At 42.6% G+C, this 25,725-nt stretch overlaps 1 protein-coding gene across 9 annotated transcripts in view; it reads left to right on the top strand.

Moving 5' to 3' along the window:
- Positions 1-163: 163 nt before the first annotated feature.
- The window catches only part of NCOA2 (nuclear receptor coactivator 2), a 283,865-nt gene continuing 258,303 nt past the window's right edge, over positions 164-25,725 (top strand). For 4 of the 9 annotated variants that reach the window (XM_061123465.1, XM_061123455.1, XM_061123458.1 and 1 more), the window contains exon 1: positions 238-388. The gene's annotated coding sequence lies outside the window, so the exon portion shown is untranslated. Of the gene's footprint in view, positions 187-237; positions 389-695; positions 795-1,831; positions 1,977-25,725 lie in introns of those variants that run through there. The other 5 variants (XM_061123456.1, XM_061123461.1, XM_061123459.1 and 2 more) reach the window with 3 other exon arrangements.

Here is a 25,725-nt window from a genome sequence, read left to right as displayed (position 1 = left end):
CTCCCGGGAGAACCCTCCGTCCACCTTTGCCCCCTCCCCGGGGGCGCGGGACGCAAGTTTCCGCCCCGTCCCTTCCCCAGTGACAGGACTCGGCTGCGGCCACGGCCGGGGAGGCGGAGGGAGGGACTGCCTGACTCCCGAGCCCCCTCCCCTGATCGCGAGCTCGCGCGGTCTGTGTGTCTCTAGGCAAGTGCGGAGACGCGGAGGAGAAGGAGGAGGAGGTGGAGGAGGAGGAGGAGGGAGTTGGGGGAGGATCTCCATTGAAATAAACAACCAGGCAGCAGTTATTAACACGGGAACATGGCGGCCGCAGCCTCAGCCACGGCTTCGGCGGCGAAGGTCAGCGCCGACGGCAGCCGGCACCTGACGGCGTGACCGACCCGAGCCGGTAACCGCTCCTTCCCTGGGGGCCGCGAGGGCGGGCTGGAGGCGGGGGGCGGGCGGCGGACGGGCGGGGGGCGCCGCGTCCCCACCCCCCGGCCGCGATCGCCCTTCCTGCGCCGAGCCGGGCAGAGCCGCGCGCCGCCGAGAGGGCTGTTTTGTGTGCGGGGAACCGGTGCCCCGGTGCGCGGAAAACGGGAGTTGCATCCCCGGAGAGGCGCCGTGAAGCTGGGGAGTTGGGACTTGGGGGGGGGGGGGGGCGGGTGGGGAGGGGTAGGGAGGGCGGGAAGCGGCGGGGAGACGCGGAGTCCCTGGGAGAGAAAGGAGGCGCTCCAGCGCTTTGCGAGAGCTCGGGAGACGAGTCCCGGAGCGCGAGGCGGGCGGAGGCTGCAGCCCGCGGCGCCGGCCAAGAGGTGAGAGCCGAGGCGCGGCGGAGGCCGGGGGCGCGGGCGCGGCCCCAGCCGGAGGAGCCCCGGCGCCTGCTGCCCCTGCCCGGTGCGGGTCGGCGGGGAGCGCGTCTCCTGCGCCCTCGGGGGGCGCGAGGCTGAGAGACGAGAAGGTGAAGCCCGAGAAGGTGCATTCTTTCATGGAAACGCGGAGCGACTGCAGCGCAGGGTGGGAGCCGGGCGAGGGGTGGCAGGACTCGGGAAGTGCTCGGGGGTGTGTGAAGGTGAAGCGCCTTGTCAGGGGCGGCCGGCGGGGTGAGACGTCGGGAGGAGAGGGGATCCGCGGCCCGGCGGCCGGGCCCGGCCCGTGTCAGCGCCAGGGGCGGGGGGCGAGGGGCGCTGCGCGCGGACGGGAAGGAGCTGGGGCGGGCGGGGCGGGCTGCGCGCTCGGGCCGAGCAGGCCGGGCCGCGGTGGGGGCGGGGAGCCGGGGGGCCGGAGCGCGGCGGCGCCGAGCCGGGCTCGCCCCTGACTTAACTTTCTGGGTGCGGGCGTGTGTGCAGGAGGCGCGCAGGGGCCGGGGCTGGGGGCGGGAGGCGGGCCGGGAGGTTCCGGGTTGGCTCGCCAGCGCCCCCTCTTCGCTCCCCCATCTCCCCGCCCCTGAAGGGACCAGGCCCTCAGGGCCCCAGGCGGGAAGCGGGAGGGGCCCTCCCAGCCGGCTCGCGACGGTCACGCCCCGGGCCCGGGGACACTGCTCTCTCGGGCCTCTGGGGGCTGCTGGGGGAGGGGGCCGGGGGTCGTCGCGGCGCGCTGGCGCTCCCCGCCCCCCGCCCCTCCGGGGAGTCCCGGAGGCGCCTCTTCCGAGATCGGGGGTGGGTCGGTCCCTGGTTAGCTGGTCCCTCCCTCTTCCCCCCTCCCCCTAGTGGTTTCCGGGGCCTGCGGGACCGAGGGGCGGGAATCAGGGACCCGAGCGTCCTGCACCGGCTCGGAGCGGGACCGGGCCTAACGCCGTCCGGGTCTGTCACTCGTAGGGGAAACTTTCCCAAACCGGGGACCGAGCCTGAACACCCTCCTCCGTCACCTCGTCCTCTAATCCCACTCCCACTCCACCTCCTCCACTGCCTTCCCCTCCCACCGACCCGAATCTCGCAGCGTGTGACTGATGGGGCAGTGAGCCAATCGAAGGCGGGGAATTGACCTGCCGGGTGTCGGTAAGCCAATCGCGGGGACCGGAGGAAGGAAGGGGGCGGGGCTTCTTCCGGACCAGTTGGAGCGGAGTTGCAGGCAGGGCGGGGGAGTCATGGAGACGCCAAGAGCTATCCACTCTTGTACATCCCTGGTCACCCACTTCTAGATCTGTGGGGTAGTGTCACTTACAGGGCCTCCGACCCGGGGAAGCACGCAGATTGCACGAGATACTGTATTGCTTTGGTACCACCAGAGACGTTGTCTTAGACACAAGGAAGTCTAAAGGCACTTAGGATGTGGCAGTAACTGTCCGAGGCCCGTTTCTAAAATGGCATATATTGTAGTGATCGCGTTCCGAACCTCAGCGCTCGGTTTACGTGCTAAGGATCCTAGGAGTTATCTGTTTACCTCTGTCTCAGTTTCACTTAGCTACTCCAGCGTGGAGACAATGAAATTTGAAAGGCTGCTCTGAAAACGAAGGCATCGGGAAAGCTTCACGTCAATTGATTATTGGGAGTGTAAAGCATCATTGTTTGTAATGGCTTCACTGGTTCCTTGATTAATTAGAGCGCCAGTTTCCAAAGTGCACTTGGAAGTTCGGCGTTGGGATGACATTTTTTAAAAAAGTTGTAGTTTATGGTATGCATTTTTATTTTTTGTTTTTTTGTTTTTTTTTTTTTGCTCTTGAGTAAACAACATGAAGTTAGGAACCAAAGCATCACTGTTTGCAACCTAAAGCGTTGATATTTAAGGAGCAAGCCAGTCAAAGAATATTTGTCTACAGAAAAAAAGTGAATAAATGTAGTTTGCCAGATTACTCCCACACAAAAGATTCTTAAAAATAAATTAGTTTGCTTAAACACTAGTGAATGGTTCAGTATGTGGGTACTTTTTTGGTGTTTGCAAGGTTAGGAGACATCTTTGGTTATTTTACACTGTTGGGTGCAGTCTAATGACTTACTCAACTCTAACTTTTCAGAATGGGAGGATAGGTCTTTGGTTCTTTGTAAAGATCATAGGTTGCTCTGCGGGAATAGCAGTCTTTTAAAAAGACAGCAGCTGCTGCTGCTATGCTTTGTGTGTGTGTGTGTGTGTGCTACTCTTTGTTGGGGAGGTTAGCACACACTGACAGCAGCAAGACTCCTTTTCCCAACTGGAATTTGTAGAATCTTTGGGAGTTCAAAAGATGAGTAATGTTAACTTGAGAATGCATCTATTCATTTTGTAATGAGTATCCCATGAATTTAATCTTGGGACTTTTTTTTTCTTTTTGAGGCATTTTATGTGCGTGATTACTTATGTATACTGCTTTCTCAGGCTTTTAATAACTTGGTGTTACTAAGAAAGATTTGAGGGGTCTTTTTAGGAGATTTAGGGTTTTTAGGGAACAGTGTTTACCACACTTTATCAATGTGCTCTGTGTAATAGACCGGTTTCAGATTCATAATGTGAATTCCCAATCCAATAGAATTGTAAGTGTTCATGAAGACAGAAATTAATCGCGTTTTGTTGTAGCCCTTGAGGTGTTATTTTAGTGATACAATAGTAAAAACTGTGAATATAAAACAAACATTTAGCTGCCAGAAGTAGGGAGAATTATAAATTAAACAGTGTTCAGTATTTGACAGCATGCAAAACCGCCCCGTCATTAGTTAATTTAGTTCCTGAAGGCCACTCTGATGTGCGCCTTTTGTATGCTCAAGAGCAACACATTATTTTACTCCTTCTCTACAATAATCCTTGAGACTGTTCTCAGATTCTTAGTGGCAGTGAGTAGCAAGTCCCCTAATGCCTGGCTAGGGGAAAAAAAAAAATCCTCTCAAGCATATGGAGACATCTAGAAAAAGATGTGCGTCGTCAGCTGTGATTCCATTGTGTGCTTGCAGACTGGAGCTGAGCCTTCCTCCTCCTGGGAATTTCAGTCTTAACAGAGGAGTTGTAGATGTTAGGATACTGAAGCAGAGGATAGAAAAAGAGCTCACGAATTACGAATTTAATATTTGTTAGATAGATTAGCTCTGATTTTAATCCTTCATTGGTTACACAGAATTTACATGACTTTTGCTCCGTGTTAGAGGAGCGTTTTCTGAGCAACCTAAAATGTCAGGATCAGAGGGGAACTTGGGCTGCCGTGTGAGGCCGTAAAGGGGCAGTGCTCCTTGGTTGGCTTTATCTTTAGATATATCTTTTTTTTTAATTTATTTTTTATTGGCAGATAATTGCTTTACAACATTGTGTTGGTTTCTGCCATACATCAACATAATCAGCCATAGATAAACATATGTCCCGTCTGTCGTGAACCTCCCTCTAGTTATATCTTATTAAAGCTTTGCACACCTTAGAAAAAGGACCAATGAGCAGTTCTTTAATTACATACCCTGTATTTAAGGATTCAGTACCTTAGCTGTTTCATATCACACCCGGTTGAAAAGATGACCCATTAAATTGACAGCTTGGATTTCTTAGAAAAAATTGTGTTGTATTGGATTTTAAAAGGGTGCTCTTTAAACAATTTTTCTAGTTTAGTTTTCTGAAATGCACAGTGTATCTTTCTTTGATATTTTGACCATTTGTCATGATTGATAGTATATTTAGATGCATATTCACTATTTTTATAGCAAAACCACTTTTGAAGTCATTATTCATTTTTCAATATTTTGTGTTTATAGTTTTGGTCATTTATGTTATTATATGTTATATCAATTTTAAATTAAGAGAATAGGAGGGAGAGTATAAGTCATTTGCTTTAAGGTGTTGATCTTTTATTACAGTAAATCATAAAATGAACAGTGAATCAGGATCTTTCCTGCAATGAAATAATCAGATTGTTTACAAACTAATAATGAAAACTATTTAAGAGAAAATAGAACAAACCCCTTACTCAGTTTTTTAATACACTTTCACATGTTGAGCTAATTTTACCTCTAAATGCCTTGTTTTCTCAACAAAAACGATTTTAGCATTTGTGTTTATTTCCTTTTTTGTTTTTACAGGCTTGCAGAAGGGTTTATGAATTCCTAACTGTAGAAAGAATATTATGTCATATTACTTTTTAAAGTCTATTAAAAGTAATGTCTGGAAAAGCCGTACAATACGGATTTAGTGTCACAGGCCCTCAATTCAGACAGTATAAAAACAACACATACTTGATGGATTCTAGATAGTAATTTCTAAACAGAAGTGAGACTGTGACTTTTGTGGATATTTTAGAAACTTGCGTAGTTTTCCTTGCTGTTATAAAACTGAGGCAAGTGTGATTATGGAGAAGAGTGGAAATCTTAAAGATTGTGCTATGAAGGTATCTGAAATTAAATATCTACATGGTCTGCAGATAGATTATAATACTCTTGGCTCTTATAGCAAAGATTTTATGTACTTACCCTATGAAATGTTCATCAGTGACCATATTTCTGGCTTCCAGCGACTGTGATGACGTAATGCAATTGTGGAAACATCGATTCTAGGAGTTTTCAGTTGGTTCCCTATTTGGAAACTTCTAGAGATGTATTAAATAAGCAGGGAACCTACGGAAGTATTTGACTTACCTGCTTTTGGAAATAGACACTTAATTTTAAGGTAGAAAGAGTAGAGCTGCTTATAGGTAGACCTTATTAACAATAATTAAATAGTTATTAATAGTTAAAGGTTCTGAAAGAAAAAAAAATTTTTTACTTTGGGTGTCAGTTGACAGATGCACATGAAGAGTTGAAGTTAGCCTGTTAATTCTGGCAGAATTTATGTTTTTTAGGCAGTCAATTATGAACTATTAAGAGTTCCCGATGGAGTTCCCCATGGCCAACTTAACTCCCATTTTGGGCTTTTTAGATCTTGTTACTGCATTCCTGCTTCATTTAACCATTGTTTCATTCATTTACTCATGTTATTTGATGAGTTTTGAGTGTCCCAGCTTTGGCAGTTTACTGCCAAAATCCTCTGATTAAAGGGGGAACACACAATGGGTGATGATTTTTTAAATTTGTGGTGGGGGAGGGGTTGGGGAGGGACATGTCCACTCTAATGTTCGATTTGCTTTCAAACTAAAGATCTGCTCTTCTTTTAATGTGTAATTTTAATTATATAACAGAGTCAGATAATTCTGCTTTAATTTGGGTTTGGGTTCCCCCCGCCCCCTGAAAATAGGATTATAATGTTTATAGTAAAAAAGGTTGTTAAATGTCCCCTTGACTGATTAGCTTATGAAGAAATAGATTTCCTTTAATAAAGGTATGAATATTTATAACTAGTTTTGTTTTATTTTCCTGAAATCATATTGTACATGGTCAGCGTGACGATCTCCAGATGGGTAAAGGTGACCTCTGATTTCTGTGGATTGTTTGTGTCTTGTCGCTGCTTTGAAGAGTAACATATCCTGCGTCTTACCACCCTAGTTTTCTAAAGGGTGGAAAATCTCCCTTGCACAGCCCTTCACAGGTATTCTGCTGTGGTAGTCAGTTTTTCTAGATGAAACGCACTCTTGCTCTTGGCTGAAACATCTGTATTGGCAGAGCAGCAACAGAAGTGATAATGGCATCTCTCACAGAGTGCCATAAACTTCTAGGGGCTCTCTGAAGCATGCTGCCTTCTTTCATTCTTGCCCATACCTTGTGAAGTAGAAGCTACCCTCACTTTCCAGGAGATGAAGTTTGAAGGGGAGTAAGTTGCTGTGCCTCTGAGCAAAACTTTGGGGAAAAATGAACCTTGCCCACCAAGTGGGGAAGCACTGTAAATTTCATAGGGGATGGTGAGTCCGAGGACATCTTCCTATTAAGGATCTGATAAAGCAGTGTTTGCAGGTTTTTGTAAGACTCCCAGTCTGGTGGTTTAGTTTGTAAAAAGGATGAATAGGTTTGAATAGACCCAGTCCTGCAAATTCTGTAGACCTGTAACTTTCCCAAACCCTTGCCTCCAGGCAGGCCTATACCTGGCCAGATACTTACCTTAAGACCTACAGAGAGTCTCCAGATTTTTTAGTCATCAGCCCGGTATTTAACAGGTCCTAAATTGCAGGATTCTTTCTTGTCTTTTAATTTTCAAAAAATAACGAATGGAAGTGGATGAAGTAAAAAACAGGTAATCTTTAACTGAGTGCTCACTTAAAACCTGGTGCCCTTTGCTATAGACTCCTGTCTGGCTCTCACTGGAACGCAGTGAGGGAGGCACTCCTGTCACTCCGCTTTCACAGTTCAGGAAGTAGAAGCAAAAAGCTGTCAAATAACCTGCCAGAGGTCACACAGCCTGAGTGCTGGAGAGGAATTTGAACCCAGGCCAGTGTGACCCCTTCGCCCTGCTCCCTGACTAGTGAGCTGGCCAGCTACACCTCCGTGCAGCCTCGCATGGATGTGTGCCATCCAGTCCTTGTGGAAAGCACGGCTCAGTCATTCCCCACGAGGGAAAAGGACAGGGGTGGGGGTGTATTTTGCAAAAGCACACTCAGGTCCCATATTGTTTCTCACAATAAGAAGCTCAGAAAATTAACTTGAGAAAACTTGAATGTGGGGGGAGAGGCAGAAAAGAGATGGAGAGAAACTTATAGGGGATAGAGGTTTCGGAGAGATGAAACACTGGTATTTCTGTAACATGTATTTCATCCTAGCACGTTTAGCTGTTAGCTGGTGGTTTGTGTGATGCATGTTTGGCAGATTTTTTGCAATCCATGTAGCACGGGTGACTCGGTGTTGCGATATTGTAGTCCCTGAAGGAGGCTGATAATATATTCAGTCATCTGACTTGTGCTCTGCTATTTGTGGAATTCTTCTGTCTGCGCAATTGTTTTCAGGGAGCCAGGAGAGCTTTCAGGGAACTCTTCACCTGTGCACGTGTGGGGATCAGCAGGCATTGCTTTAGTGTTCTAGCTGCCATTCTGAAGCCCTGTTGTCAGAGATGAACATGTAACGCGTGGTATTTTCTGTTACTCATTTAGTGGATCCTTAGGAAATGTGATCCCACATCTCCCAAGGCTTAACTTGCAGGGTGTGACGGGGTCCTGAGAGTTCCCTTTGCTTCTGGCTTACCTTTGCCCCTGGAAGTGGGGCGGGGTGGGGGGAGTGAAAGTGTTAGTTGCTCAATTGTGCCCTACTCTTTGTGACCCCATGGATTGCAGCCTGTCAGGCTCCTCTGTTCATGGAATTCTCCAGGCAAGAATACTGGAGTGGGGTGCCATTCCCTTCTCCAGGGGATCTTGCCGACCTAGGGATCGAACCTTGGTCTCTCACATTACTGGTGGATTCTTTACCATTTGAGCCCCCAGGGAAGCCCCTTGCCCCTGGAAGCCCCGATCTAAATGAGGATGTGCTTTTCTAGCAGACTGTTGCAAAATCAGTCCAGGAATCAAACAGGAAATGATTTCCCTTGCCTTTGGTGGTCCAGTACAATTGGTACTGGTTTTAAGTTGGAAATACTAAGGGGCTTCCCTGGTGGTTCAGACTGTAAACAATTCACTTGCCAGTGCGGGGGACACAGGAGACGAGGGGTTTGATCCCTGGGTTGGGAAGATCCCCTGGAGGAGGCATGGCAACCCACTCCAGTATTCTTGCCTGGAGAATTCCATGGACAGAGGAGCCTGGCAGGCTACAGTCCATAGGGTTGCACAGAGTTGGACATGACTGAGCGACTAACACTTTCACTTTCACTTGGAAATACTAAAGATGATTTAAGATTGGTGAAAATTTCATCAGATTCCTAAAGTCTTAGGAATGCCCGCCTCTCTGGAGTTTCTGGTAGTGTGTCATATTTTCAATTTCTGTAGTTCTTTTCTGAGATTCATATATAGTGCTCTTGTTGCTTTTCAAGTAACATGTATGACTATCTTGATTCCTTAAGATTTTTCTATAAAAGTGTGATATAGAAATATTTTCCATTAAAAAGTGTCATTTTATTGTATTCTAGCACCACCAGACTCTTTTCTTAAATAAACAAATAGTAAGTATAAGTCAGAGCTTCCCAGGTGGCTCAGTAGTAAAGAATCTGCCTACCAATACAGAATACACAGGTTCGATCCCTGGGTCGGGACGATCCCCTGGAGAAGGAAATGGCAACCCCCTCAAGTATTCTTGCCTGGGAAATCCCATGGACAGCGGAGCCCGGCAGGCTATAGTCCATGGCATCGCACAAGAGTCAAACACGACTATTTATCTATTAAACACCAACAGCAAGAATAAATAAAACCTAGTGAAGTTATATAAAGATTATTTACGTGATAATCTTCATGTAAGTAAAGTTGTATAGAGATCTGTCTATGCTGTACTACCTTGTATTTTAAGCAAGAGGTGTGTACAGTTAAGAGTTTAATAAACTAAAGGCTGTAAGCTGTTGAATACAATGTAAGAAAATGATACTCATTGTGTTCTGAGCATACTGACAGTGGCAACTGACAGTGACAGAAGTCAGCAAAAGTGCCTGGACACCAAAGGACATTAGAAAAGAAAACCAGAGCATTCTCCTCTCCTGGGTGAAGCACACGCACATCATAAAACCGTGTTCTCATAATCATGGATGATCTCACCATAATAGTAAATTTCTCACTTTGAGAAAAAGCATTCAGGAGGAGAGAGCTGGGAGGTGGAGGGAAGCCCAGATCTGTGGGCTTGAGGCAAGTGAAGGTGGGTCAGGATGGAGCTGGCAGGGGGCATCTGGCCTGGCCCTGCGTGCAGGCCGTCGGGTGAGCTGGGACTCTGCTGGGAGAAGCTCTCCACCACTCCCTCCTGTCTCATGGTCACTGGAGACAGGCCCTGACCCTGTGGTGGGGAGGGCAGGGCAGAGGAGGGACAGCCGGTGACAGGTGAAGGTGGGTGAAGTCCCAGGGGATCCAGGTCCCAGACGCTCACCTGCACAATGGCTGTCCCCATCTGGATCTCACACCAGGAGCTGGGTGGCTCCTGCGTGCAGAGTGTTCAGATGAGCTGCGTCCTTAATCCTGAACCCTGGACCCAGACAGCAGTGCAGATGGCCGGCTCCCTCCAGGCACCCCTCAGCCCTGCGGCCCTTCTCCTCTGATACTCTGGGTTACCACACGGAGCACTTGGGAGACTTTCTTCCCCTTCACAGGTGAGAAGTGAGGGGACCACTCCACCCAAGAGCAGGCAAAGACCAGGTAGGTTGAGGGAAGGCCTTCTGGGGCTTGTGATTTTCATAGGCCGAGCTCCTGTCTTCACCTGGCCGGGTGCTCAGAGGAGTGAGGGAAGCCAGGGCCTTCTCACCAGAGGAACAGAGAGGGTTTCCTGGTCATGGAGATCCTCTTCATTCCCTTCCCCAGAAAGGAAATTTCCCGGTGAAGGTCAGGTGTCTCTAGTAGCCTCACCCCAGGCTTTCTGGGCCTGCCTCAGTGGTCCACAGATGTTTATCCACTTGGAGAAAGGGATTGAGTGTGTAACGGGGAAAAAAGAAAAGGAAAGGCATTTGGAAGGAAGCTGAAGGTGGCCTTCAAGGGAGTTACTCATTTAATTGAGGCAGAAAAGGGTTAGAACCACGCAGTTGGAAAATACCAATGCAAAAGAGTAGTCTTGCCTGAAATCTGTAAATTAATGAAAGCCTTGTGGCCCAGATGGTAAAGAATCTGGCTGTAATGCAGGAGACCCAGGTTCGATCCCTGGGTCAGGAAGATCCCCTGGAGAAGGGAATGGCAACCCACTCCAGTATTCTTGCCTGGAGAATCCCATGGACAGAGGAGCCTGGCAGGGTACAGTCCATGGAGTTGCACAGACAACTGAGCCACTAATGCTTTCTACATAGAGGAATTCCAGAGTAACAAGTCCATGCCGTTGGAGCTTGAGAGATTTTTCAAGGATGGACTGTTTAGTTTATCAGCTTGATCAAACTGAGTAGTCAGCTTATAATACTTGTTACTTTAAGTGGAACCAGACTCCTTAATACACACTTTTTGGTGAAGGTTTAGATAAATAAGTGGAGGGCCATAACATGTTAGTAAAGCAAATTAGATGTTTTGATAGATATTAAACTCGTTTACTATCAAGGAGAGAAAGCATCAGATGGTTTGACAAATCTGGCCTTAAAATTTGTCTGTTGTGTTCTGTGCTGCTGCTGCTGCTAAGTCGCTTCAGTCGTGTCCGACTCTGTGCGACCCCATAGATGGCAGCCCACCAGGCTCCTCTGTCCCTGGGATTCTCCGGGATTCTCCGGGCAAGAACGCTGGAGTGGGTTGCCATTTCCTTCTCCAGTTGTGTTCTATGATATGCTGAAATGATTACGTGCACTGACTTGCTGTCTGAATGAAAGAGGTACAACAGGGAATGGTACCTGTTTTCTTACTGGTTTGCTACAATTGGGAGACATAGTAAGGACAGAGTCTGTGTGTGTGTGTACAAGTATACACATACATGTATTTTTTTTCCATTCATTTTGCCCCTCTCACATAGTATACAGAACAGCTTAAAATCATTCATTTTTAAACTGTATTTTGGGCTGATTTAATGAATTCACCTTTTGTACTGTAAGTCATTAATAGACTGATCCTTGTATAATAAGTTCCCAATCACCATAGAATGACATTCCCAGACACGGTCTAGATGGGTCTACCACAAAGCTGTATTCCCATATTTCTACTCTTTATATGAACCTTTGTACCTATTAGTCTGTTCTTTCTGGTCTCCTCTGAACACGCTGACCATGCAAGCTCCTGTTTTTGGCTGTGTGGCTTGCAGGATTGAGTCCCCCAACCGGGGATTGAACCCATGTTCTCGACATTGAAAGCACAGAGCCCTAACCACTGACTGCCAGAGATTTCCTGAGAAAGCAGTTCTTTTGATATAAAACTCAATTTGTTTGGAGTTTATATGATTGACCTTAGTTCATAGCAGAGTGTACAATCAGAACAAAAAGACAGAGTTCAACAATATTTGAAGATTATTAGTCAGTTGCTTATTACATTGATTATAGATTTTATATAGAAAATTCTATAGAAAAAGAAGGAAGTCCACTTCAAGTCAGAAACAATAAAGACAAAGTTTTGGTTTTGTTGCCTCAATAAAACTGAACATATTCCGTATCAGACTTACTGACTTTTCCCCTGCAGAGTATTTTGACACTATGATGAGAAGAGGGATTGATAATCTCAGTTTATAGTGGAAAGAGGAGAACAAAGGTAAAGAAAACTGGGGGAATTTGGTAGTTCTGGAAAGGTGATAAACCGAAAACAAAGTATAGGGCTGTCACTTAAACACTTCCATGGAATGAAAGCATCACTTGAAGGGCTGATGTCTCAGTAGATAAATAATGAAATTCTACAACTATTCAAAGAGCAAAACCCTTACAGACCGCACATTAATATATACTTGTGACAACACCTATAAAAATGTTCTCAACTTTCTTCCCAAATCTCTACTTCAACAGTAATTTTTTTGCTTTGTGACATCATTTTACTTGCACAATAAGTCAGAAGGCTATCTCTCTGTCATCTATTCAGATTCTGTCAGCAACCAATAATGTATTAAGCAGTAGAAACGGTCTCCAACCTCAGTGAAAACTCAAGCTGGTGCTTTGGGATGTGTGCAGTATCATGTGCCTCTTTTGCCTTAGCTGCTGTGATGCTTCCATAGTGTGGTACAACAAGTGGCTACATGACAGCCATTTCAGTGTTGTGTAATGCTTTTCCTTTCCCTCTTTCTCTACTTTGTCTGTGTGTGTATATGTGTGTGTATTGCATGAACTATTTGGAGGTAAGTTACAGATGACCCTTTATCCAGAAAGCATGTTGCCATAAAATAAAGGCATTACCTTAGGTAATCACACAAAATAACAACCATTAAACCTAACAAAACCTTTTTTAAAGCCTAAGAAAACTCATATCATCAAGTATCAACTATTTCAGTTATCCCAGTTTTCTCCAAATTGTCTGTTACAGCTTTGGGTTTCAAACGAGGATCTAATGAAGCTCCCCCTTTACATTTGGTTCAGTTCAGTCGCTCAGTCGTGTCCACCTCTTCATGATCCCATGGACTTCAGCATGCCAGGCTTCCCTGTCCATCACCAACTCCCGGAGCCTACTCAAACTCATGTCCATTGGTTCGGTGATGCCATGCAGCCATCTGATCCTCTGTCGTCCCCTTTTCCTCTCGTCTTCAATCTTTCCCAGCATCACGGTCTTTTCCAATGAGTCAGTTCTTCGTATCAGGTGGCCAAAGTATTGGAGTTTCAGCTTCAGCATCAGTCCTTCCAATGAATATTCAGGACTGATTTCCTGTAGGATTGACTGGTTGGATCTCCTTGCAGTCCAAGGGACTCTTTCAAGAGTCTTTTCCAACACCACAATTCAAAAGCATCAATTCTTCAGTGCTCAGCTTTCTTTATAGTCCAACTCTCATATCCATACATGACTATTGGAAACACCATAGCTCTGACTAGATGGAACTTTGTTGGCAAAGTAATGTCTCTGCTTTATAATATGCTGTCTAGGTTGGTCATAGCTTTTCTTCAGGGAACAAGCGTCTTTTGATTTCATGGCTGCAGTCACCATCCACAGTGATTTTGGAGCCCCCAAAAATAAAGTCTGTCACTGTTTCCATTGTTTCTCCTGTCTATTTGTCATGAAGTGATGGGACCGGATGCCATGATCTTAGTTTTCTGAATGTTGAGTTTTAAGCCAACTTTTTCACTCTCCTCTCTCACTTTCATCAAGAGGCTCTTTAGTTCTTCTCCACTTCTTGCCATAAGGGTGGTGTCATCTGCATATCTGAGGTTATTGATAATTCTCCCGGCAGTCTTGATCCCAGCTTGTGCTTCATCCAGCCTGGCATTTCTCATGATGTACTCTGCATATAAGTTAAATAAGCAGGGTGACAATATGTAGCCTTGACGTACTCCTTTCCCGTTTTGGAAATTTGGTTCAGTAATCTCTGTTAATAATCAACAGTTCCCCTAGTTTTTGTTTGTTGGTTTTGTGGGGTTTTTAGATGCTGTTTTTTTTTTTTTTGTTTTTTTTTTTTTTTTTTAGCGGTTATTCTTTTAAATTAAACTTTTTAATTGTGGGGGAATACATGTAAAATTTACCACCTTACCCATTTTTTAAGTGTACAGTTTAGTAAGGTTAAGTGCTTTCATATTGTTGTGCAACCAATCTTTTCAGTGTTTAGACTTCAGTTTTTCAAGTAGGGCTAAGAAATTAAGTTGTTAAATATATTAATGGATTTGATAGGGCTGAAGAAGCACATAAATACTAAGAACTTCCTGCTTGAAATATTGACATCTTGGGATGTTTTCTCAGTGCACCCCTTCTGAAGTCTCTGTAGGTTTGAACCTAGCCATACTTTCTACAGACAAGTCATAGGGAGATTCATACAACTGATGCTGTGAGGGGAGCAGGCACAGAGGGGATGCCTGCCTACGAGAATGCTTACTGTCAGAGAATTTGAGGACTTCTTTCTTCCTAGAAGTAGTAGATTTCTGTTTTAGGCACAGGAGGAGGTTTAGATTGAGATGTTAATTTTATAGCACACTTGGCTATTAAATAGAAAGCTTGTGTACCAAGCACTTCTTTGGAGTAACTTCATAGAGACAACTGTTTCCTGGGGTTTTGGAGTATGGCAGTTTGGGAGACACATAAGAGATGCCAAGTGGTAAGAAAAGTAGGACTGGATATAGCCCTTTGTATTTAACAGATTCAGACAATTTTAAGGGGACTAGAATTTAAATGACTGATTTTTGGATTTTTTTTTTTTTGCAAGACTTTTCTGAAATGTCTTACAGACATACTAGGTGATATCCTCATTTCTGCCATTTTGTGAGTGCGGTGCTGTGTTCAGTCGCTCAGTCATGTCCAGCTCTCTGTGACCCCGTGGACTGCAGCCCGCCAGGCTCCTCTCTCCATGGGATTTCCCAGGCAAGAATACTGGAGTGGGTTGCCATTTCCTATTCCAGGGGATCTCCTCGACGCAGGGATGGAACCCGCATCTCTTGTGTCCCCTGCATTGGCGGGTGGATTCTTTACCACTAGTGCTACCTGATATGGTGCTGCTTAAGAAAAGAATGTTGGCCCTTGAAACGTTGTAAACCAACTATATGTCAATTAATAAAGAAGATAAATAATTCATTAGCATGGTTTAAAAGAAATATATTCATGAATATCTTTGCTCAAACTTGCAGAAGGTGCCTGAAGAGCTTATTAAAATAAACAATTAAAAACAAAAAATGTTGGCCTTTTGGAGAGGGTTGAACAGAGTATTGTGGTTGTGTTTTTCAGTGGATTTGTGACATGGTAGCAGTTTGGGTCAGCTGGCAGGAAAGTACTTTAGAGTTCTGAAATGTAACCAAACAGCAGGGACATTAAGGACTGAGGGGACAGAGGCGGGGGCAAAATTAATAATAAAGAAAGTCATAGTACTGTAAAATAGTGGCTATACAAAACTTTCAGAAAATGAGGTCTCATGTATCTGTTTTTTTTGCTTCTGGTTTTTATTCCTTTGAGCACCTCAAATTTTAACATTAGTTATTTACGAGAAAATGCTTTTAAAATGTGTAGTATTTCCCTGTTTACTAAACTGATTTGAAATGTGCTAAAATTCCCCTGAGTGTCCATGCGATCTTTTAGGATACTGATCTGTCTCTTTACTCGGTCACTGTAAACCATGGACCCCTCGCTACCAGCTCTAGCTCAGCAAACTAGACTTGCCTTTTTCTGTTGCCTGTATGTTACTTTTTGAGTGTATGTGTATATGTTTATGTTAAAAAATTACAATGTAAAGAACAGTCCATTTTCTTTTTTTTGGCACCTGCTGCACGGGTTGGGAGTTGGGGACACAGAGATTAAAAAAGAAATAGGCTCTATCCTCGAAGGTCTCACAGTTTAGGGAAGGAAAGAGACAAGTGGACAAGTAATTACAGTATAATATATGCATTAGAATAGAAAATTGTCTTAGAAGGGCTGGACAGATATTTTATAAGAAGCAAACAGTTCCTTTTGTGAGGCGAGGAAAGGCTTCATAGCTGCTCTGTGGTTTGATTTGAGCATCACGGGCTGATGCAGATTTCATCAGAGAGAAAAGGCATTCTAAAGAGATGTGCATAGGATGAAGGTAGAAAGTAATATAGTGTGTTCCTGATTCCTTTTATTTTACATGAACTTTCACTAAGACCTGTGAGAGTCTGACAGACTCTTATCAGTAAAGCAGGTAATCTTTAGAGCACAGCCCTGGGGAGATTTATTTTGAAGCTTCAGAAAGAAGCTTTTTTATCCTTTGCCTCTTTTTCGTTTCTTGTTTGTGTTCTGAATTAGAGAGTTTTGTTTACTGTTGCCGCTTAATATACCATCTGAAACTTGGTGGCATTCTGCTCACGAATGTTACCACGTTGGGAAAAGGCATGATGGACACAGCTTATCCACTCCATGATGTCCTGTGTCTCTGTGGACGACTCAGGTCCAAGGCTGAGTCAGTCAATGGCTCAGTGCTGGAAGCAACCAAAGACGTGCTCACTTGCAGACCTGGTGCTGGACAGAGGCTGTTGGCTGGGACCTCAGCTAAGTGATAGGCTAGAATACCTGATTACAGCCTCTTTGCATCTGCTTGAGCTTCCTAACAGTATGGCCTCTGGGGTTCAAAGAGTGAGTTCCAAGGAATCTGTATCTAATTTTATGACTTAACGTCAGAAGTCACATCTTAGGCTTTAGTCACAAGCCTCCCCAGATCCCAGCTCACCTTGGGAGGAAAGTTACAAGTTGAATGAGAAGAAGAGCATGTGGGATGAGAGGTGTGGTCATCTGTGGAAACTGTTGTCTGTCACAGGCTAAGTTCAAATGTTGCTGTCCTTTCCTTTAAAAGAAGAGAACAGTGAAAGGAGTGTTTATTGTTCCTGAGATACATGAAATGATTCAATATGAGATATAATGAGCAGCAGCAGATGCAGCTAAGTCTCCTCAGTCGTGTCCGACTCTTTGCGACCCCATGAACTGCAGCCCAGCAGGCTCCTCTGCCCATGGGACGTCCCCGGCAGGAGCACTGGAGTGGGTTGCCATTTCCTTCTCCAGATAGTTCTTTAATCCCTCAGAAGGTATGGTTCCTCTGATGAGATTTTAGTTAGATGTTTAGAAGAACTTTCTGATAAAAATTTATAGATTTTATTTAGAGCAGAGGAAATCTGTATGATTTAAAGATAAATTTAATAATAATGAAGTGTATACTACCTGTGACTGGATCTGTCACCTTGAGCAAGTGATTTATTTAATATGTCTGAGTCCCAATTTCTGTTTTTGTTGAATGGGGGCTATACTTGTTTGCCTCAAAGATTGGTGAGGCTCAAGGTTTAATTATTAATGAAGGCAAAATGAATTACATGACTTTAAAGAAATCTGGTAAAGGGTTCTCTGTTTATCACTAAGGAGGATGGTGGGATATTCGTTAATCTTTCTCAAATTTTTTTTTAAATTCTAGAATTCTTTTTTTTTTTTAACCAAATAGAGGGGGAAAAAATGTGGCCTCTTTCTGTTACTTTCTTTGCTATTCATGTATTTACTGTGTAGAACTTTTGACTAAATGATAATGACGTATATTTTTGGACCATTTGTTTTACCAGAAGCATTTCTAGGGAGTTAGGCCTGGAAGCTGCTCGTGTTATGGGTAATAATTAACACACTTCCCTTCAAAAGCACCAGAATGGTGCTGCCTCAGCAGATCATGTTATAGATGAAGGCAGCATTTTTTTTTGTTGAAAGGCGCTGCTTTTCCTATGCTGGAAGCATGGATGATGTGGTTTCAGTCTAAGTTGCTGGTCCCAATATCAGAGAGCATAGGTAGTTTATCTTGCTTGTCAAAATGGAAATCCCGAGATCTCATCACGATTTACAGAAGTATGGGGTTGGGGAGGGTGTCTGCTTTTTTTTAAAAAAAGAGACTCTTCAGGTGACCCTGACAGATAAGGTGGGGAGTCAGACGACAGGACCACAGAAGGTCCTATGGTCTAGACCCTGAGACCCCTTCTTGCCAGGAATCTCAGTAACCTGAGAATAAGTAGGGGGTTGGGGACCAAACAGGACCCTCCCACGTCCATCTCTGTGTACTATTTGAGCACACTCTTACATATTAAGAAGATTCTCAGTAGCAGGAAGATGAGAAAACCACACGCTGAAGTAACTAATGACATTTGTATACCGCCAGCCGCAGGCTTGTCTTTTGATAAAGGCCTTTCCATTTTAAGGATAAAATAAAAGTAAAATCTCTGAAGATCTTGAAAGAAAGGTTGTAAAATCTTTCTTAGAGAATTGACTAAAAATGTGTGGAATGTTCTGTTGGAAGCTGTTAATACAAGAATTCTGGAGTTCCTTGAACGCAGGAGGTTTACTTCCTTCCTTATTTATTTCATTCTGTGAGGTCAGCTGGGAGTAGCACTTAAGAGCCACGCTGCCTGGATTGTGGTCTGCCTTCATCACTTGAACAGGCATGACCTTGTGCCCCAGTTTCCTTAAATGTCCACTATTGTTGTTATGATTACTCTCAGTCTCCTTCAATGATCAGTATTTGACCCTAACTGGTGTTCGATAGATCTTGACTAGTTATTTGGGATTGTGGTTCAGAGCAGATTATTTTAGATGCAAATTGAGGACTATTCAGGGAATTATTTTGGAAGTTAATCCTGAAGACTAGAAGCACCTGGGTATTCAAAATTATTTGTGGTCCAGTTTTTTTTAAACCATCTTTCTTTTGCAATTAACGCATGTTCCAGAAATGGAGACAGTCATGCCACACTCTGTTTTTTAGTCATCATAAACTGTTTCATAATTAGCAACTGTTTAGAGTAAATGTGCAGCTACTCTGATCACAGAATGATTATTGTCATCATAGAGCATCTTAGCCCCTAGTAGGTCTAATTCAGTGGTTCTCAATGGGTAGGAGTGGGGAGCGAGGACAAAGATTAGTTGAATGGTGGTCTGCCAACTTTCTTGTCCTTGTTAAATCCATGTGGTTCCAAGCTGGTAGTTACTGTTTTATGCAGGAAATTGAGAGGAGAGTGATTTATATGCAGAGAGTTAAATTTACTTATGTTTTGGAGAAATTCGGGGCAGTATTTTTAAAACTACCCAGAGGTGGTAGACCATTTTAATTATCATATTGAAAATATCAGAAATACACATAAGATTGATATTTCATAAACATGGAAGATTGAATGCTTGCTTGATATATCTAAGTATTGGTGTTAGAAGTGGACTGTGGTATCCTATTCAAAGAGATAACTTAGATTTCTCAGGAACAAATATATCTATGTATCTATCTATATATAATGCCTCAATATTGGAATCATCTGGCTGGTTTTGATTATAATTTAAAACCGCTATTTTTTTTTTTTTTTTTAGAAAACTGCTACATAAGACTTGAATGTTATTTTTGACCAGTTCAGATTGTGGTTTCAAATACAGTGATTTTATCAGGAAAAAAAAGAAAGATGTTCTTGCTAAGAGTGGTTGAACATAATTCCCTAAATCAGGTATTTGTTTTTCCTGGAGCTTGAATATAATCCTGTAAGTAGACGTTACAAAACCACCTTAATTACCAAGGAAAGCAAGTCTCTTTAGCTCTTCTCTACTTCAGTGGTCTTCATTTAGTTAAATCTGGTCTTCAGTAACAATTCTGTTTTTCATAGGGATAAGCTCACTCTGGATTTTTCAAGATCTGGCCTGTTCCATAGATCAATTGACATTTCACAAATCACAATGCTGGATGCCCATATTTAGTTGTGTTCACCCACATTTACTACACAAATGGAGTACAGTGATTTAAGCAGAGGTGAGGGGAAACTTTATTAATAGCTAAGTTCCCTAATGGGAAATTTCCAGATCCTCAGGGGGAGATGAGATAGATAGAGTTACCAATGAGGAACATTTAGAAGCTCTGTGCATGAAGTTCAAAGGAACAAACACCTTCTCTTATTAGTTGAATGTGAGCAGGGTATTTGTGAACAGCATAAAGGAAACTTCTAGAATGATTGTAGTCTTCCTCTCCATTTAAAAGTGTTTGGTTTAAAGAGTCCAGTTTAAACATGCTTTATAAATCTGAGTGACCCTGTTACATAGGCTGATATCTGTTACTTCACTTCTAGTCAAGCTTCTGACCATGGGCCTGCCTTCAGTGAGTAATTACAGGTTAATGGACTAAAACAGAAGGATCATGTAATTCCAGGTCTAGCTCCTCCTCAGTGAGAATTTTTCCTTTTAGGTCTGATTGTTGTGTGTTCACATAGGAATTAGCATAACCTCATTTACTGCTTAGCCCTCTTCTTTTCCCAGCGTCCTGGTGGCTTGACAGGACTTTTCTGGAAGAGACACATGTGTGCACTAGCATCTGGAGGAACTGTCTTATGCTCTGGGTGCTCCATCTAGAGTTTACCTTTTCAGCTAGATGCCACTGAATTGGATATGAAAATTTACTATCTTTCTCCCGTTTTTCTTAATTTTTCATATTTGTTTTTAATCTTGAAGTAGGAACATTTATTAGTGAGTCAAATGAGCTATTCAGTGAGAGCTGTGGGAACTGTGGAGTGCCATCTGTGTCGTCTGCGATGTGCCATATCAACTCGTACTTGAGCTTTTAGCAGGGAACGAGATACAGAATCACAAAGCATCATTATTAACACAGCTGATCCTGCAGCGAATCAGGGTGAGAAAATGCATCTCTGGGGGACGAAATGCTTTTTTTGAATCAGTTGTATTAACCCTTCTGGAGCGTGTGATACTGTTTTGTAATTTACCAATTGGTGTGTGCCAGTTTGCTATCTTGGTATGTTGAGAAAGAAATGCATGCATGCTTTGACTTGGCTGAGACTCGCTTTTACAAATAAACTGTAATTTTCATTCAGAATAGTTATGTGCTAACTTCCTTCCCTGTTTCATATTCTGAAATTCCTGAGCAACAATATCTAATAGCTGTATACATGTCCTAGATACGGTTGGTGGGCTTGGAGCAGCAAATACTCAAGCCTTCCCAACATGGGATATTTGTATTCCCTGGTCTTCCATGACTTACATTGCATCAAGACCAAGACTTCTTTGTTCCTTCTTTGTTGAAATTAAAAAAAAAAAAATTTAAACTTTTTTTTTCCAGTTTTATTGAGATTGACATATACCATTGTATTAATTTAAGGTGTACAACATGATTTGATACATGCCTGTATTGCAAAGTGACCACTACAATTAGTTTAGTTAACATCTGTTACCGTACATACAATTTTTTTTCTTGTGATGACAGCTTTTAAGATTTACTCTCAGCAATGTTAACTATAGTCACCATCTAGACATAACATCCCCAGACTTTATCTTATAGCTAGAGATTTGTTTCTTTTGTCCACCTTCACCCATTTCCCTCTACTGAGGCACTTCTCCCCCCCACACCATCTGTTCTCTATTTCGCTGAGTTGATTTTTTTAAAAATTCTGCATGTAAGTGGGATCATACAGTATTTTTCTTTATCTGACTTACTACACTTAGTGTAATATCCTCAGGATGCAACCATGTTGTTGCAAATGGCAGGATTTCCTTTTTTATGGCCGAATAATATTCTGTTGGATCTGTCTACCTGTCTGAATAAAATTTGAAAATTTTATTTACTTGTCAATGGGTCCTTAGGTTGTTTGCATGTTTGATTGTTGTACCAAATGCTGCAGTGTACATGAGAGTACAGATACCTCTTTGAGAGAGTGATTTTGTTTCCTTCAGATACAAACCCAGAAGTGGAATGGCTAGATCATATGGTATTTCTGTTTTTAATTTTTTGAGGAGACTCTGTACTATTTCCCATAGTGGCTACACCAGTTTACATTCTCATCAGCAGTACACAAGGGTTGGTTCTGATTTTCTCCACATCCATACCAGCACTTGTTATCTCTTGGATTTTTGATGATTTTTGATGTGAAGTAACATCTTATTATGGTTTTGATTTACATTTCCCTGATGACCAGTGATGTTGAGTACTTTTTCACGTACCATTTGGTTGTTTGTATGTCTCCTTTGGAAAATGCCTGTTTGGTTCCTCTACCCATTTTTAAATGAGATTGCTTTTTTGTTGAGTTGTGAGTTCATTCTATATTTTAGATATTAATCCCTTATCAGATGTATGATTTGTAAAACCTTCTCCCGTTCATTGTCATTTTGTTAATGGTTCCCTTTGCTGTGCAAAATATATATTTTAGATGTAAGCCTCTTTATTCTAGCCAGTTAACTTATTGGAGTCCACTCGCAAGCTTCAAGGTTTTTTGTTTGTGAAAGTGCACAGATAGAAAGCCGCCCTCCATGCCTGTCCAGTGGGCCTCCTCATACCTTACATTACACTGACTCTAAGACCCCTTTTCCAGTATCTTGATCCATTGGTGGTATTCTTCCTTCCTGATCTTTCATCAGTACTTACTGGCCAGACCACACATTTGATACCTTATCTCACGTTTTAATTTTTTGGCATGTATTTAGGTTTTGTGTCTTAATGAAATTATGAGCTCCTTCAGCAGCTTTGGATAATAGAAAATGAAAGGAATTTGGATTTAGATGTTTGGGCATCAGTTCTGAGTCCTGACCCCGTGAGTTGGAAGCGTAGGCAGATTCTTAGTTTTCAAAAACATCCCCATGTAACTCACCTAATTCACAGGATTTTGTGAAGAGTAAATGAGAAAATAGAGATTAAATGCTTTATAGCCTGTAAAATGCCATTGCAAATATTATTTGTTGTGGTTATGGTCACGTTTAAATATAGCCACGAGATCTTAAAACTGTATGGTATTTGGACCAGCTGTTGACTCTAAGCAAGAGCTTCAGAGGTTGAGAAATGTCAAGTACAGTGTGTTATATTTAAGAAATCATCTAGCTTTGATCCCTATCCTACAGACTTCATTACTCAGCTTCAGTTTTACACTTCTGCTATTACCTCTATAAGCTTGAGTGGCATAAGAAATATTATTTTACATTTGGTAACTGTATGCTGTTGCAATAACAACTCCATTTCATCACCTGTGAGGCTGGAAAATACAAAAATACATTTCCCTGATTAGTGTTAGTTTCTGTGTAGCTTTAACTTGGTACCTTGGTAGGGTCCTCCGTCAGCACAGCCTCCTAGGATGTGTTCGGTGAGAGAGAATAGCACTACTACCTTCAGTTTAACATGTGAGCAGTTTGAAACGGTAAAACTTGTTCTTTATATAATTAGGATTTCAATGCAGGATCTCATGGTGGATTAAGTCAAGTACATCGAAATATCTCTATCATTCATGTGCTGTCTTTCTGTGCAGCTTCCTGAAATTCCTGAAGGTAATTTTTCCTTTATATTGGGTAACGGTCTATTACATTAAAAAAAAAATTACTATGGAAAAGTTTGTGTGTGTGTGCTCAGTTGCTTAATTGTGTCCTACTCTTTGTGATCCCACGGACTGTAGCCTTCCAGACTCTGTCCATGGGATTCTCCAGGCAAGAATATTGGGGTGGGTTACCGTTTCCTCCTCCAGGGGATCTTCCCAACCCAGGGATCGAATGCGCTTCTCTTTACATCTTCTGCGTTGACAGGAGGGTTCTTTACCATTGCACTACTTGGGAGGCCCAGGGAAAAGTTTAAACCTGTGTAAAAGTGGACAGAATAATCATATATAATGATCTCCTATGAACCAACTCCTGTGTTACCTTCATGCCCCACCCCCCATTTTGAAGCAAATCCCAGATCATATCACTTCATCCTATAAAGCAGTTTTATAAAGAACAGGATTTCATGTGTTAATATGTGAGTTAACCAGTGCTGATTGATGGAACAAAATCTTGGGCTGTGCATTCTTTTAAATGTTTTGCTTCCTGGTGGAGCAATTGTAGAGTGTTGCTGTTATGCTCATAGAGTGAACCTCTTGCTACTGAAGGGACACCAATAGCAGATGTGCAGTCCAGGGAAGTAGATATTAGGTTAATAATCCTACTCGGGACTTCCCTGGCAGTCCATTGGTTAAGACTCCCGGCTTCCCCTGCAGGGGGTGCAAGTTTGATCTCCGGATTGGTAATCAAGATCCTACATACCAAAAAAAAAAAAAAAGATCCCACATACCACCAGCCAAAACGAAAAACACTGAATTAAGCTCTAGAGGGCAAACATTTTGTATTTTTGGCCCAGTGCCTGGTATATTTTAGATGCTAATAAATTTGTTGAGTGAATGAAAAAAATTAGTTTGAAAATGGAATTTTTTTTACAAAATGGAATTCTTGTGAAGTCTTACTTGTGTTTAGTGTCATTTAGAATTTAAAGTATGTGTGTGGCTAGGGAAGGCTTGGGAGGAATTGAAGAGGAGGAGAGCAGAGCATGAATTAGAATTTGTCTTGAGGGACACAGAATTACACTTGGCTTAAAACTGATTCTTAGTAAAACCTAGTAGCATCTCTTTAAGAAGTTATGTGAAGTGTATAGGTAGGTGGTAAGTAATTTCTATCACTCTACTAAAGAAACTGTAAATAAAAGATAATTCTAAAGCTTTTACATTAATAAGTTATTTAGGCTGCCATTGGCTTATGGTATTTCTGATACTTCCCTCCCCCCCCACATTAAGAACCTTCCTAACATTCATTTCCTATCTTATTTGTAGAAGATAAAACTGTATGCTGAGTGTTCATGTTTGCATATTCAAAACATGTAAAATAATCCTGTTGCCTTGTTTTGAACCTTGGTGAGTTATATATAAACTTCCTAATTATTGACATTTTTATATCCTTCTATGGGATGTGGGAAAACAGAATTTCAGTCTGTAACCATCAGTTGGTCATCTTTCTTTGAGTTATAGTTAATTTGCAAGCTATTAATAATAGCTAAATCAACACAAGGAAATAAGTGATATAATCAAAAGTCAAGTTGCAAAAAAAAAAAAGGTCGCTCAGAGTGTTATGTAGAGGATAAAGACCAATTACTCTGTTTTGTTGCTAATTTTAATATGTAACTTTTAAAGAGTTTTGGTTGGCATGAAGAAGACTTTTCCTTGGGGTTCATTTTCCTCAGTGGCCGTCTACAATACAGTAAACTGTGGCGGAAAGAGATAAAATAAAAGTGAAAACGTGAACTACTGCTAAATGTAGAGGATAGGCAGTCTGATGACTCCATTAAGCAATAATGCTTTTGTCCAGATTCATTCATGGAAAAGGGGTACTTCTGCTGGGGATTTAGAAAGGTTGAATGAAACCACTTGACAAACTTTTTTTAGAGATTTTTTTGAGAACTTTGATTTTCCTGTCCTGGGTCATAGGCTATATTTGTTAAGTAAACTCTGAAACATAAGATTTCTCCTATGCTCATTAAATATTATAGTGAAAGATGATAGATTTTCTAGATTGGAGATTTTCTAGATTGCTTGAATTTATGCAGATCTTTTAGGAAACAGAGGATTGTTCTTAAAACTATTTTTGATTTAACTTAGGCTTACATGGTATTGCATTTTAGCTTAAATAAGGCAGAATTGTTGTTGTTCAGTCACTAAGTGGTGTCTGACTCTTTGTGACCCCATGGACTGCAGCATGCCAGGCTTCCATGTCCTTCACTATCTCCTGGAGCTTGCTCAAACTCATGTCCATTGAGTTGGTGATGCCATCCAACCATCTCAAGAGTCTTCTTCAGCACCACAATTCGAAAGCATAAATTCTTCAGTTCTCAGCCTCCTTTATGATCCAGCTCTCATATCCATAGATGACTACTAGAAAAACCATAGCTTTGACTATATGGATCTTTGTTGTCAAAGTGATGTCTTTGTTTTTCAATATGCTGCCTAGGTTTGTCATAGCTTTCCTTCCAAGGAGCAAGTGTCTTTTAATTTCATGGCTGCAGCCGTCGTCCGCAGTGA

This window comes from Dama dama, chromosome 21, assembly GCF_033118175.1.
Source record: "Dama dama isolate Ldn47 chromosome 21, ASM3311817v1, whole genome shotgun sequence".
Lineage (NCBI taxonomy): Eukaryota > Metazoa > Chordata > Mammalia > Artiodactyla > Cervidae > Dama > Dama dama.
The sequence above is the reverse complement of the archived record's forward strand: the minus strand, read 5'-3'. Positions and strand labels throughout refer to the sequence as shown.